This window comes from Austrofundulus limnaeus, unplaced genomic scaffold, assembly GCF_001266775.1.
Source record: "Austrofundulus limnaeus strain Quisiro unplaced genomic scaffold, Austrofundulus_limnaeus-1.0 Scaffold20, whole genome shotgun sequence".
Taxonomy (NCBI): domain Eukaryota; kingdom Metazoa; phylum Chordata; class Actinopteri; order Cyprinodontiformes; family Rivulidae; genus Austrofundulus; species Austrofundulus limnaeus.
Genome location: NW_013952422.1, coordinates 564,946 through 580,866, shown reverse-complemented (window position 1 = coordinate 580,866; position 15,921 = coordinate 564,946). Strand labels below are relative to the sequence as shown.

At 40.4% G+C, this 15,921-nt stretch overlaps 1 protein-coding gene across 1 annotated transcript in view; it reads left to right on the top strand.

The window, feature by feature from the left end:
- LOC106514444 (kelch-like protein 10) overlaps positions 1–15,921 on the top strand; it is a 52,046-nt gene that overhangs the window by 24,066 nt on the left and 12,059 nt on the right. The window contains exon 3 of the mRNA XM_014003712.1: positions 179–254. The gene's annotated coding sequence lies outside the window, so the exon portion shown is untranslated. The remainder of the gene's footprint in view (positions 1–178; positions 255–15,921) is intronic.

Below are 15,921 nucleotides of genomic sequence, written 5' to 3'. Positions count from 1 at the left end.
GTGTGTGTGTGTGTGTGTGTGCGTGTGCGTGTGTGTGTGTAAGTTACGAGAGCAGCAGCAGGTTTGGCCCCTGAGGCGATGACAAAGCGATCAAACTCTATGTGTCACATATAAATTGCTTTGACCTTTTTTTTTTTTCTTTTTTCCCCCACCCGACTCATGGCTCGATGGCAACAAGGAACGTTTCACCCAACTGGAAAGAGTGCTCAAGTCTGCAAAACACCAGGAAATGGCAAGTGAGGAAATTAACAGAGGTAAGTGTTTGTCCTCTGCGGGGTCAAAACACACCTCTTTGTTCGCCTTGTGTTGATGATTTTCCAATTTCTGTTTTTTAGACAAAAAGCTTTTAAAACAGAAAAACACACCAAAAAAATCACATTTTCCATTAATGGTTTGATTGTGGAAACATGTTTCTCTGGTTCATGATTCTTGCTTTAACAAGCAAACAGGTCAGCAGTGTTAATTCATTTGCAAAAGAGCTGTCTACTTTTGTAACATTTACCATTACACCTCTTAAACCCAATTACTTAGAGTGGCCATTTTGTTTTGTAGCCCCTGTTTGTCACACTCTTGACCAATTTAACAATTTTCAGTTGTTAATGGCTGCATAAATGAACCTGTTGTCTAAGGTGGCCATCTGGGCAGAAGTCGTGTATATAAATGGGCCTGAAGACACTCGACTTCTGTAGCCATCATCCATGATTACTCTCTTGACCTAATGCAATATTCATGCTTTAAAGGAGGCATGCATCACTTTCATCCTCCTCCACATGCTGCAGCCTGTAATTGAAATTTCTGAAGTGTGGCATGTTTAATAATGGAATTAATTTCCCATGCAATGTGTATGTGATTGACCATGCAGATGCAGCCTGCGATTCCAGAGAAGGGAAATGTAACAGGCTGTGGACCAGATTGTCAGATTATGAGTTTATAACAGAATTATTGGTAATAGCATTGTTCAAGAAGAAATGTATGATCACAATGATAACATTTTAATTACTTTGTATCGTTGTTTTATCACTTCAATGATCTCAATTAGGATCTTTTATTGAATAACAGAATCAATTCCTTCTTCTCAGCTCCTGTTGTCTTGAGCAGCAGTAGTCTACAGTTTTATAATAATAAAATTAATAATATTTTATCTGTGTTTCATTTATTCAGATCTGAACTGTGCTCCGGTTTCTAATAGATATGCTTTTTAAACCTTTTTAATTCCTATTTTTCTGTATAAAAATAGCTTTTTTGGATGATTATTCTGTCTGCTATTAGATATTATGCAGCTGCAGTATTTTTGCTAACACCTATTTTGCTTTTGGACATTTGTTATGATATGTAACAATAGCAACATGGTGATTTGTTTTGACCGGGAGCAGCTGATGAACATCTCAAAAACTAAAATAATACATCAACTTCAGCCCCGAATCCCACGAGTTGAAAAGGAGGTGCCATGGATGCAGAGCAGGAGCAAAGAGGAGAGAGGAAGAGGGAGTTCAAACCATCTCTTCCATCGATCATGATGTGTAAGATTGTTGGAGAACAAGTTGGACAAATCTGTGCCCTAACAAGAACCCAGTATTGGGAATGCAGTATTATGTGTTTCTCTGAGACATGGCTGCATTATTAGATCCCTGACTCCAGCGTCTCCCCGCCAGGCTTTCTGACCATGCGACCATACGAACAGAGTCTTCAGTCAGAGGCTTCTTCAGATCCACTGTAAGACGGACCACTACAGGGGTTCCATCCTGCCCACAGCCATCAGTATATATAACAACTCTTTAAATAAACCAGGATAATACAAGTTACAACAACATTTAATTTTCCCTTTGGGATTAATGAATTATTGAATTGAATTGAATTGAATTTAGTGATCACTACCATTGCAATACAAGTTCCTACCTATGGAGTGTTGTATTTAATGCATTTAAACATGGTAGAAGCTTGTTTCCTAGGAGAGGTTGGGCAGAACTGTGTGTGCAATTGATTTAATGAGATACAAACTAACATAAATGCAAATAAAATGCAACTTTTCATGCACAAGCCATATTGGATTTTTCGCTTTGAGTCAGAATTTCATTCTATTGCAAACAATAGACTGTATGTATGAGTCTGAATACAAAATTGTATAAATTTAAATTAAAAAAGCCAATAGGAAACCTTTGTTTTTTAAAACTGAAAAACAGTACAAGCAAAAATCATAAATAGACTGTAGAAATGAAAACATACTGTATATAGGATAAAGTCATTGACTAATTTGTGACAACCTACTGTAGTGCAGGCACTCCATTCATTTTGGTGCATTGCAGTTGACAGCAAGAGATGAGTTTTTCACAGGGGAGAGGCTCAGAGTACAACAACTCTCCATGTCCCATGCCAGGACATATTAGGCTAATGAAATGTTCACAGGCTCTAAGTGCTTTGTGAAAAGGCAGGTGGTTGAGAAGGAAAAGACTTGTAAAGCTACAGGTAAGAAGAAAATATAAGACTTTGGAAAATGATAAGTCAGAATCTGAATCCATCAGGAACTTCAAATAAAAAATGCACATCAGTTTTAATGTAAATAGCAAATATTTTAAATGGTATTAAGCCTCAAATTCATCCACTTTGGTAAGTGATGCCTCTTATTTTGTCATTAAAGGCAAAACAAGGACATTTTGAGCGTACTCCATATTTTCTCATAATCATACTAAAATATTGCTAAATTTACATTCAACAAGTAAAAGCTTCTGTTTAGATTGCTTCTAATAAAAAACATAAATCGTCCGGACAATAAAAGATGCCAATGTACACAGAAGGTGAACATTTTACTGATCAGAAATGAAGACAAACTACCAACAGAAACAAACAGATCATAAAACAGAAAAAATACTACCAAAAAATGTGAATTCTTCAAAACTGAACTTAGTGAGCAGTTCAACACAAACTGTATGAAAACCTTGTAGAATGAAAACATGGGTTAATGAATGGCATCAAGTCCAAAAATGGGGGTTTAGCTCATTTTAGCTTTTTGTCTTTCTTTGTTATTCTTCATTCTTAAACCAACTTTACTAATTTTTCAGCACCTAGCATTTTCACGGAAAACTCTACGAACAGGTGATGATCAGGGCACTAACAGTCTATTGTTAGGCTGATGGTCCTCTTTTACTTGTGAACAGACGGTGTTGATGTTCATCGTTCAACCTGTTAGACCACCATGTGGAGGCAGTGCTTATAAGGCTGAGCCTCTTGGAGGAGAGATGCAGCATTTCATTGAAGAACCCGTTCAGAGGACCTACTTAATCGTTTTTTGGTTATTTCTATAGTTTGTTTTGCTTATTTTTATGTGACATCCTTGCTTTGCCTAAATTGGTTTGTCAAAACATGTTTTGTTTTTGTCATGAAACATTTTTATTTATTGCGGGTCATGCAAAAAAAGGCTTCTAGTCTTGACTTTATTCAGAAAAAACTATAATTGCTTTATTGCTCATGAATTAAACTTTACAGCTGTAAATTTGTTTTTGGTTCAATGTAATTTAAGACAAATTAGATATAAATGACAACAACAGACATCCTTCACACCCACACGTCAGAATGGTCTGTTAAAAATTCGGAGAATTGTGAGAGCTGTCAAATTTTTTCTCATTTTGTTTGCTGCATCCAGCCCTGAGAATCGGTTCACTTCCTGGAGGTCATCATATTAAAATGCAGTGCCGGTGTTTGCCTTTGTGAAAGGCCTTTCTTATTAAAGTGCCCTCACCTGCTTACACGCCACAGCCCGTAAACAACATGAAGGATGTGGCGAACGCTGCAGCCCCAACATACATTTATTAAATTACACTTTCCAGCCACACGTCAACTTTCTGCTTTGATTCATTCCCTTTAATGAGTTTGCTGATGTGGACTGGCATGCTGTAATGAAAAGGTAAAGACAAGCAAGCAGGAGAGCCATAAATAAGTCTCAGAGCATGAGGAATAATGACAGGAGTTTAATGTCCAATTAGATTAAAAGGCTCTCTGACACAAAAGCAGGATGCTGAGTGCACTGCTCAATGAGCCTGTGAGCGACATTGATTAACGTTAAACAGATCTATTACTCCCATGCTTGGTGCTGATCAACAGCTCTACCTGCCACTTCTCTAACACTATAAATGTGAAAATACTTGTACCTATATATGTTTGTGAGCAGATTTGTACCGCTTAAAGAGATAGTTCAGATCGTTTAAAGTTGGGTTCTGTGGAATGTATGTGAAAGACAAATATCTTACCTGCTGCAGACGGTTCTTTGACAAACCTTAGTTTGAAAAAAATAGTTAGTTCTGACTGAGCTGATGAGCAACAGGTTTCTATTATCTTAAAACAGCTCCAATTCTTTTAAAAATTACAGGATTTCATGCATTTTTTTAAATGTCTACCTTTATCTGCATTCAGTTCAGTTCTGTAGTTTATTGTCATTGTTAAAAACGAGATAATGTTTGAGCATTCACAGCATTACATAGTTTAGTTCAGTTTCAATTCAATTCAGTTTATTTATATAGCGCCAAGTCACAACATACGTTGTCTCAGGGCGCTGTACATGAAAAAAAGAACAATCTAAAGAAGAAACCAGCAGATTGCGTTGAATTACTTCATCACAGTCTCCCATCCTGAGCAAATGGTGGAGAGGAAAAACTCCCTGCTAATCAGGAAGAAACCTCCAGCAGAACCAGGCTCAGGACAGGCGGCCATCTGCCTCGACCGGCTGGTTGAGGGACAGGAAAGAGACACAGGTAAACACAGAAGCACTGGTCCAGGTGCAACTACTTCTGGAAGAGAGAGACAAAAAGAAAAAACATGTTATTGATAGAAATAATTACAATAAACATGTAGACAAAAGAGATTAAAAACAACAGTAGAGTGAAGAAATGTGCTCAGTTTGTGCTCCAGCAGTCTAAGTCTATAGCAGCAGAAATGAAGAATAATTCAGGAAACCTAAGTCTAATTATAGGATTTATCAACATTAACATAGTTAACACAGTATGTTAACATCGTGATAATCATAAAGTGCCCCCAGCAACAATCCTAAAATAATAGTGTACCCAATTTCTAATATCCAATAATACAACCCACAAATAAATAATTATAGACTAACATTGGTAAAGTGCATTTTAATGTTTATTTTAATTTAAGATGCCTCTTTTTAGGCAAAAGACACTGAAAGAAAATAAACTTTTGGCTAATTTGGGTACTTTTCTGTTTGATTCATTTATTAAATCATGTGCACTGTTCTTTAAAAAAAGAAATGCAATTTTTCCAGCAGAAATATTAAGAAATTCCTGCTGAAAGGGCAGTAGCTACAGCTAGCTGAAGCTGTTGCTACTTGCACATAATCATATAATCCTATGTAATTAATTCATACATGGAAAACTGACAGTAATGTAAAAAAATTTTATCAAGTATTTAAATTAGTTCAGCCATGCACAAACTAAGTGTTAGCAGAATTTAATTCCATCAGAACTAAACTCTATTTACTTTAATTGAGGTTGGTTAGGTATCTACAACAGGTAAGATATTTCACAGAATCTCATTTCAACTGATTTGACTATTTCTTTAATTTAGTTACAGTTAAAACAAACTGCAGCAACCAAAGATAGTTTTTTTTCCCACAAGAAAATCAAGGCAATGTTTCTGTTTCTGTCTGATTTTTTTTTTCTGAAATAAAATGTGTTGATAACACATTATTGGCCTTAGCAGCAGAAAAAAAGGGAAAAAAGACACAATAGTCTGTCAGTCATCATATTTACTTCCGACACTTGTCAGCCTCAGTTTGCATTTTCCATTTTGAGTTGAATATGAGGGCGGCTGCGGAGGTGTTTCAATCTGCTTTACTGCCGATGGAGGAAACTTCCACCGGTAGTGTCTCCTCATTATTCTAGCCTGCAGAGCTTAGCGGATCTTTTCCCACTGAAGGGGGACATGGACTGCATGGTGATGGATGTCCTCATGAGGAAGAGTAGCTCAACACTTTTGACACAACACTGTTCAGAATAAGTCACCATGATCAAAGAGGCCATTTTCTATAACATCCTATACATCCACAGTTTCCTTTAAAGTCTGGTGGTTTTATAAAACTTTGCGTAAAAATGATCACTATTAAACATCTGTATTCTCAGTTAAAATCTGTGGGAAAATGCCCCTCATCACTGGTTTCACCTCATTATTCTCCATAACTAACAAAAATGACTGGATTTTAATCAGTACTCAGAAATTCATGATTTGCAAGGTGTCACCATTATCAACCTCTAGGAACTAAATCTTGAGCAAACTACCATTCATATATATAATCATTTTCTCCAGTGAGTTTGGATTATAGTGCAGTAACAGTACTGCTGCAGCACCATTCAACTCAATTTTTTTTCTTTCCTTTACAGGTTATAAATCAATTTGTCTTTTCAGCCTTCATAAGCACCTCACCTTGCCAATGTTATTGCTTAATTTATTTCTTGGCAGTGGATAAAGTCACATACACACACCCACATTTTTTCTATATCTGGAGCTTCAGTTCCATCTCCTCGCAGCACACCAACTCCAAATCACCAAGACAACTCCACTGCGTAAAGTTTTTCTCACTTCTTTTAGACTCTGTGTGTGCGTTTGCCTGATAAAAATACCACATCTGATTTATCTGTTTCAGGTTTTAGATATTATTCAGATCGTATCATTGCTTAATGTACCTAAAACTATGATTGCCTTGTTTTTCTTTTACAACATATTGCTGATTCAGTCTTTTGTTTTTATACCATTAAAAATGAATCTATTCTAATTGTTTTTCTTTTAACAAAGACAACTCAGCAAGTTCCACTGCCTCAAAATTGGTGTGTGTGACTGTATTGTAACCCTTTGGGTTTGAATGCATTTAATTAGTCCAATATCTAGCAGTCATGAAATAAATTCATATACCCTTAGCCTCGAATGATAAAGTTTCAAACAAATATGTCACTCAATCTGTTAGTGCTCTATTTACGTGTCGGAGCTCAGTCTTAGCTACTACCACCCCAGATTTTATTTTGATACTTGCAAAAGTGATCATTGTTTGTGTGTTTTGCTAAGTTGGATTAGCTGTGGCCGCCATCTTGAAAAAGGTTCTTGTGTTCTGTCTCCTTCTGGTGTCCTGAGTTAAAGGGGCTTTATCATGTAAAATCAACTTTTTAGAGCTTTATATCATGTTATAATGTTATCCTCTCATCAAAAACATGCTCAGAGTCTTGCTTTGACTCATTCATGCATGTTTGAGAAATCCTGTGGTGTCCTGAGGCAGCCAAGCAGGGGAGCAAAAACGACCGATTGGGACTAGAATTGCCTGTGTCTCCGAACCAAGCTTCCTCATCACAGAGCACACCTTCCCCAACTCCTGGCCCGCCCCACGTCTCTTGCGGTCTCTCAGCAGCAACAAAACAAACTGGTGAAACCACGTCTGCTGAGCTCCTAATACTACTTCTCAGTGTAGCCCTGTACAGATTCAAAATACCTCAGTGGAAATGTATTTTCAGCAGGTGCCAAATAAATTACGCCAAGCTTCTGCATCACAGCGCAACCCACAACTCCAGGTTGTAAACAGCAGAGCGAGAACGGCATGAAGCTGCTGTGATGACGTGCTGAAAGGGGCGGGACAGAAGCAGAAGGAAGTTCTTAAAGAGACAGAGACCAATTTCAAGGTGTTTAGAAAATTATATGATAAGAAGTCAAGTTTATTTTGTATTTAAACATATAAACAGCATTTCAAAAACAACTGAAGGTGGTATAGTTACTTTTATTATGGTATAGAATTTAAATATATGCCTGAGAAACACATAATATTGCCCCTTTAATTACAGCTTTTCCTCAGTCAGTTCCACTTTCTAGTCAATCACACTCACCTGTCAATTGGTTGCAATCAGTCCCTGTCCAGGTGTTTCTATTCCTCTCGCTCCTTCAGTTTATATTTAATCAGTCCTCCTTCTTCACTTCCTCATCAGTTCATTGTTTGGTTTCTGCCCTGGCTTCCTCCTGTGATCTCTCATTGTTTCGTTTGTTTTCCGCCGCCACATCAGCCTTTTGTTTTTACTAAAGTTAATTTTGTTTGATTCCTCGAGTCATGCCTGCATCTTGGGTCCAACCTTGCCGCCAAACCTGTCATTTATTCCAAAAGTTAATCAGCTCTAGATTTGTATCCTGTGGTTACATTCTGGAGGTTTCCTCAAAATCTATTCAGTGGTCCATGAGCTATTTTGCTAACAGAGAGCTAGTGTCAGCAGTGAATGCTAAAGTTTTAACCAAAATCCTCACAGCTTACCTCGGATTCAGGAAGAGCAGTGTGGTTTTCGTCCTGGTCGTGGAACACTGGAACAGATCTACACCCTCAGCAGGGTCCTGGAGGGTGCATGTGAGTTCGCCCAACCGGTCTACATGTGTTTTGTGGACTTGGAGAAGGCGTTCGACCGTGTCCCAAGGGGGGCCTTGTGGGGGATTCTCCGGGAGTATGGGGTACCGGGCCACTTGATACGGGCTGTCAGGTCCTTGTACGACCGGTGTCAGAGTCTGGTTCACATTGCCGGCAGTAAGTAGGGCTAGTTTCCGGTGAGGGTTGGACTCCGCCAAGGCTGCCCTTTGTCACCGATTCTGTTCATTACTTTCATGGACAGAATTTCTAGGCGCAGCCGAGGTGTTGAGGGGATCCGTTTTGGTGGCCTTAGGATCYCATCTCTGCTTTTTGCYGATGATGTGGTCCTGTTGGCTTCATCGGAACGAGATCTGCAGCTCTCGCTGGAGCGGTTCGTGGCCGAGTGCGAAGCGGCCGGGATGAGGCTCAGTGCCTCCAAATCCGAGGCCATGGTCTTGAGCCGGAAAAGGGCAGAGTGCCTTCTCCGGGTCAGGGGGGTCGTCCTGCCTCAAGTGGAGGAGTTTAAGTATCTGGGGATCTTGTTCACGAATGGGGGAAGAACGGAGCGGGAGATCGACAGGCGGATTGGCGCAGCGTCTGCTGTAAAGCGGGCGCTGTACCGGTCCGTCGTGGTGAAGAGAGATCTGAGTCAGAAAGCGAAGCTCTCGATTTACCGGTCGATCTACGTTCCTACCCTCATCTATGGTCATGAGCTTTGGGTCATGACCGAAAGAACGAGGTCCRGGATACAAGCGGCCGAAATGGGTTTCCTCCGCAGGGTGGTTGGGCTCTCCCTTAGAGATAGGGTGAGAAGCTCGGTCATCCGGGAGAGACTCAGAGTAGAGCCGCTGCTCCTCCACGTCGAGAGGAGCCAGTTGAGGTGGCTCGGGCATCTGGTTAGGATGCCTCCTGGACGCCTCCCTGGTGAGGTATTCCGGGCACGTCCCACCGGGAGGAGGCCCCAAGGAAGACCCAGGACACGCTGGAGGGACTATGTCTCTCGGCTGGCCTGGGAACGCCTTGGAGTTCCCCCGGAGGAGCTGGAAGAAGTGGCTGGGGAGAGGGAGGTCTGGGCCTCCCTTCTGAAGCTGCTGCCCCCGTGACCCGACCCCGGATAGGCGGAAGAAAATGGATGGATGGATGGATCCTCACAGCTGTGTGTTTCCGATGACTCTCAGCTGCTATCACACTAAATTTTAGTTAACGTTATTTGTGTTTTCTCAGATCGACCCGCTATGGTGGCCACCTTGAGTCAGGCTGACTCCAAACAATAAACAGATATTATACATCTTGTGATTGAATTCTGTGAGTTTTATTACAGTTTGTTCTGAAGTTCATAAGATAGTTTACTAACAGACAAACAAACCAGCACACAGGCAGTTGCATTAAAGCCTTCTTTCTGTGGCTCAAGCAGACAATAAATTACCTTCAACTAATGCTAAATCAACAAGAAGATGTGAATTTGAATGTATTTGTTCAAAGGTTGTTTATTATTAAAGTGTAACGTGACACGTTTGTTTTTCATTTCAGCTAAGGCAGGAAATCTCATTTTGGTTCTTTAAAACACAATAACTTAAGATTTATGTTGTGAAAAGTAGGTGTTGAAGGCCATTTAATCCCAACAGTATGCTGGAAAAGCTTCCAACTTTACTTTTAAAAAATGCTTGTATTTTTCTTTAAGAAGCATTTTGTTTTTCTGGTTGTGTATTCCAGTTAAGCGCAGATGAGATGTAGCATCCATTGAACCTTCAGCAGTTATAGTGAATTGTCTTTGTAGAGCAGGGGGGAAAAAAACACAAGTTACAAAAACTTAATTAACTAGGTGAGCCTTGAGGGATCTTACAAAATGCCTCCCCAAGCAACGGCAGAAAAGCACGAATGACCTCCAGCTACCACAGACCTGCTTACCGATACAGAAAATATGATTGCTTTTTTATATTCCAGTGAATTTTCAACATTTCCTATTTCACCTCGGGACACGCAGATGCTACGAACACATTAGAAAAGGGGCATAGCAGAAAAAAAGAAGAAGCAGGGAGTATATGTGTGTGTGGACGTTATTAGCTAAATGAATTTTAATAAATAACGCTTGGAGAAAAAAAAGAAACACAAGACAATATAAAAGACGAGATTAAATGCTTGTTGGAGTATGGAGGACAGATAATGGGATACAGGAGTGAAACAAATGAGTTTAAGGAGGTGTGTGAACACTGCATGTTCAATTTATATGTAAATCAATCCACCTGATAGAATGACCTCAACCAGGTGCGAGAGGATAGGAAAACCATCCCGCCCAAAAGCATTTCCAGAGTTTTGAAATCTCATGAGCCTCACCGGGAGCATGTTGCCAGCCCTGTTACAATAACTCATTAGAGAATGGGCTAATGAGGTGATATATTTGAGCAACTTCCTGACTCCGCCTGCGTGGATGGGCTCATTCCGCAGGGAGCGGGCCAATCTTTCCACCCATGCTGCAGGCGAGCGAACGTTGGATCGATAGGTGACAAACCTGCCACCGATCTCACCTTCTCTGCTCTGCGGTTGTGGCAAACAAAGACAATGTACGTCTGTCACACTGACCCTCCTTGTTAAAGAGACAGCAGAGGATAATCAGGAGACAACAAATGATGTGCAGCAAAACCCCCTGCTGGGTGACATTTGACCGTGCTCGTGCCGCGGACTCGGCCGCCTGTCTACCCGACGACTGTGACAGCAAGAGATGAAAAGTGGATTCAGTGTATTTCTTTTACCTGCACATCTTTTTTTCCCCTCTCTTTTCTTTAAAAAATTGCGCCATGTGGGCATGCTCCGTGGAAGAAATGTCAGTAAAGTCTCTCCGTCTATCAGTCACTAATGGTGTGGAGCAGTGGGAGGCTAGGACACCTGCATCTGCTGCCTGATAATGAATATGATGAAGATGGATCATACTTTACCCTGTCTGAATCCACGCTCTCAGCTAGAGAGTGATTACTGCAGTAATTGGCATCTATGGAGACTGCCGCTGGAGATACTTACAGTATGATGAGGCTGTCAATAAGATTTACTTCAGTCAAACTGAAACAAGAAATAGAATGTTACAAACGTGACTTCTACACAGAAATCTGGAAGACTTTTTTCTAACCAAACAGGAGATACTCTTTCAAGCGTTATAGGTCAAGAAACTGTCACTTCAGCTTAATTAAATACATCCATTTGTCCTCCGAGGTCGTAGTTTCGAGCTTCCGAGTTCTATTTTTCAACTGGAACGCCCCCTGAAGTCGTAGTTACGAGTCGAGGTCAGCGCAGCCAAACCATACCCGAGTAACCTGAGCATGCATTACATCATCATTTCAACATGGCTGTCACGCACATGAAACTCTTTACTTTTACGTTTTTTAGCAGTTCTGTGTTGTTTATTTTATATTAAGTCAGGCAGACTTGTAAAGCTTTATGGTGATAATTAAAATATATGTTTTCACACTGTTTGTACACTCAAAATGCCTCGTAGAGCACTATTATTTTAAGTGTTATTGTTGCAGAGCAAAATAATAGGAACACTTTTTCCGACATTTGAAACTGGAACGCTTTCATCTCAGAACTGACGTCAGTCCGGCTTCAGAATTTCGAGTTCCGATACAACTGGAACACAGCAAAAGGCATTGCATTCCTTGAAGGCGTGTATGTTGCTCGCTTCCTTTCATGCTGGAGTTCAGTTGTTTTCCGAAGATTTTATTATATTCCATGCAGTGGTTTAACAGATGTTTTGCTAACAGACCAACATGGTTGAGTCCAGTCATTAATGGCAAAGTTTTAGATGTAGGTTTTAGCTACCACATCGAATTTTAGCTCAATTGTAAAATCATGATTGCCAAATCACTCAGTAAGTTTTTTCGCTCTGGCCGTCCCTGCAAAGGGCTAAAAGAAAACATTTAAATATTTGGTTGAGTTTTAGCCGATTTTTGTGTTTCCTAAGGTCAGTGGGCTGTGGCAGCCATCTTCAACTACGTCAAACTTTGAACAGTTGTACATGTGTACTGAAGGATTCTCCTCTGAGTTATATTAAAATTTGTCCAGCAGCTTGTCATGTATTTTGCTAACACAGGTAAGTAAAGCAACAAGACTGGCAGTTGTTTGTATTTGGTGTTGATTGAATAAAGACACAAATGACTATAACCACTCTTGATGACATGAAACCAAACAGAAAATAAACTCAGTTATAATAATAAATGAAGACTGTGTCAGAAAAATATATATCTTTTACATCCTTTAAAAGTAAAAACAACTTTCTTTAGCTTTGTTAGGCCACACAACTCTAAACTGCATCGACTGATTCAACCTACTTCCTTGTTTCTTGTTGATGGATCATCGTTGTCTTACTTTGTGTCACAGACATATTGACCAACCTGCAAAATAGGCCAGTTTTTCATGTTTTATTATTTGATTTTGCAACATTTCAACAGATGATTTATTCACGACCCAGCGTGGTCATAAACAAGTTGCACTACTTTGTCTTTGTTGGTGCAGTTTTCTGAAAGTCCCACAGGGACGCTGAGTGTCCTCTAGTGTCCTGCTGCTGGGAGAGTGCAGAGACCACGGAAGGGTGGGGGAGTTGGGGGGGGGGGTTGCTGTTAATGTCCATCTGTTCAAGGAGCAACCTTTTAATGAAGACGGATGTTGGGAAGATCTGGCTAGGGGTCCACGGGCAGGGGGTCTAATGAAACATTCTTCTCTGTCTGGACATTCTAGAGTGTCCTACATGATCTGACAGTTCTCATCATCACGGTTCTGCCAATAAATTCAGTCTGAGGATGAAGTGGGGCAGTAGAAACATGATACAGCCTTTTTTCACATTACAAAATTAAAGACATGTCATATAAAAAAATTACCACACCAAATTTCTTTGCCCAGTAGCTTACCTTTAAAATTGCCTGATTCATAGCCAGTTTTGTGTTTGCTATTGTTGCTTTGCTGTGGCGGTCATCTTGAATGAAGTTGACTTTAAGGCTGTGTGAAGATCGAAAGTACATTAAAATTAGCAAAATATCAATGTATAAGTATTCTTAATATTTTAAATTGACAAACTTAACTTAGAGGGAATACATGAAGAACAAAGGGACCCACCATACAAGCTCATTTACGATGATTTCTGATAGTATTGAAATGGTCAATGGCTTGAACTTATATAGCACCTTATCAAGTCCATATGGACCCCAAAGTGCTTTACACTTCACCCGTTCTCCCATGCACCCACACATTCAAGATGGTAAGCTACATTGTAGCCACAGCTGCCCTGGTGCATACTGACAGAAGCGAGGCACCGGCACCACTGAACCCTCTGACCACCATCAGTAGACAAGGCGGGTGAAGTGTCTTGCCAAGGGACACAATGACTGAGACGACTGGAGTGGGAGATCGTCGGGCTGGGCGATGTGGCAAAAAAACGATCACGATTTTTTCATACGGTCCAATCTCGATTAATATCACAGTTTTTTTTTGTTAACCTAAAAAGTGGCTGAAACATAATCTAACAAATAAATAACTACAAAAAAATAATTATATTGGCCGTTATTTCACTTTCACTAATATAACACATAGCTTTGGTTCAGTAGAACGTTAAATTATTTTTGCAAAGTATTTAAAAATGTATTTACCAAGGGGAAAAAACTATGTGTAAATCATAGAATCTCACATTAATTAAGTTACCCTTTTGTAAAATTAAAGTTTTAGAATTGAATTTCACATTAAAAATGTCATAAAGAAACATAAACCCTACAAACAGCAACAATTTGTGCACACTTGCCAACTGGATCAAAGCTCATTACTTTTGTTATGGAAGGAACCCCCAGGAGTTTGCAGCGCCTCTCAGCTGCTGTTTGTGATGAGAATCAGACAGGAAGTGGTCTTCACGTCGCGTCCAGCCCATAGTGCGCTGATAAAACTTACAGAAAAGTTTTTCGCCAGATAAATGAAGAACCGCTGGGACATTGTTCTGTCCTAAACGTTAACCTTAGACCGCTTCATATTTTTGGAGGACGCTTTTGTTTTAGCAGGAAATGACAGGTACAGGAAGTGACAGAGGCCAAAATACCTCAGAAACTCGCCCAAATAAGCGAGCTCTGAGATTCAGAGTTTTATACTGGATTACTTTGGTTAATTCTGCGATTCCATCTGCGTTTCCTTAGCAACTTATAAACGGAAGTGGAGCAGGACAATGTGGATTCTGATTGGCTGTTGTCACGCACATTTCCACCATGTTTGATCGAGTAAGAGACTCACAGCTGATCACCGTGCTCAACCTGAAAATTTTTCTCGATCAATAATCACTATCAAATAATTGCCCAGCCTTAGGGGATCGAACCAGCAACCTACCGGTTACGGTGTGACTCCCCCACCCACTCCAACATAGCCTCCTCCCTAAAAACATACAAATGAAAAAAGGCCTTACAACACAACTGCTTTAAAATTTTAATTTTTTCTATTGTCAGATTTCCATTTAAAACTGTACTCCTGTCTCTCACTTTGTCTGCCATTACAAGCTAAAAAAATCAGTCGGCCCACAATGCATCTTGAGATAGGGCGGGCTGAGCAGGATACACCTGACCTATCTGTGGGCAACAATTGAAGGAGCCTTCAAATTTGGACATCTTTCGGAGCATCACTGTGATGTAATCGGCCTTCAAAGGATTCATCCCCTGAATTTAGACACAGCCTAAAGGTTACAGTTTATTACAATTTTGTCCACTGGTTCAAGAGATGTGTTGCTAACACTACAAACACACTTTGTCAATAAGCAGCATTCTCCATAAGAGTCACAAATTTTGGATTTCAGTCACCTAAAATAACATTTGATGGCGCTCAGGCTTGTTTTCACTCATTGTAAAGGGATTCTGTTGATCAGGCTGTGTCGGAGTGGGTCCGGTGCTTGTGTTCCAGCCCTCAGGCCTCATCATCCTTGATGTGCTTCCAGTGGCGCAGCGTTAATAACATCTGAGCGTGAAGAGGAAGGCGCTCGCGGCGCACGCAGCGCCTTGGGCTTCACCCTGATCATAACAAGCCCATGGCCTAGCAGCGGCTCCAAAACACGCACTCTGTTGTGTCAGCGTTCTTTTATTAGAGTCATCCTGTCGGAAAATACAGCAGGAAGAGGGGAGGGTGGAGGACGCGAACGTCTGTGTTCCCCTGCTGTCCTTTCTTTTATTTCATCACTCTCTGCAAAAGATTAGAAGAGACTTAGGCGTGATGGATGGAGCTTGTGAGCTGATCTCTCTCACACTTGTCTTCATCCGGCTGTTGGTAGCGACAGTAAAGGGGGAGATGGATGGATGGGTCACTTCTTCCTGCTGTATTTCACGTCCAGACGATGAGCTGTAAACCAGTGGCCACGCTATTTATAGCCCTTCTGTTCGGACATCATACAAAACACCCATTTTACACTATAAAGCGCAAAAAACATGAGTGATTTTGTTGTTTGTAAGAGACTTTATATTAAATCTTACCCAATTGTGTGACTCTATCTCTCCGTGTGTGTGTGTGTGTGTGTGTGTGTGTGTGTGTGTGTGTGTGTGTGTGTG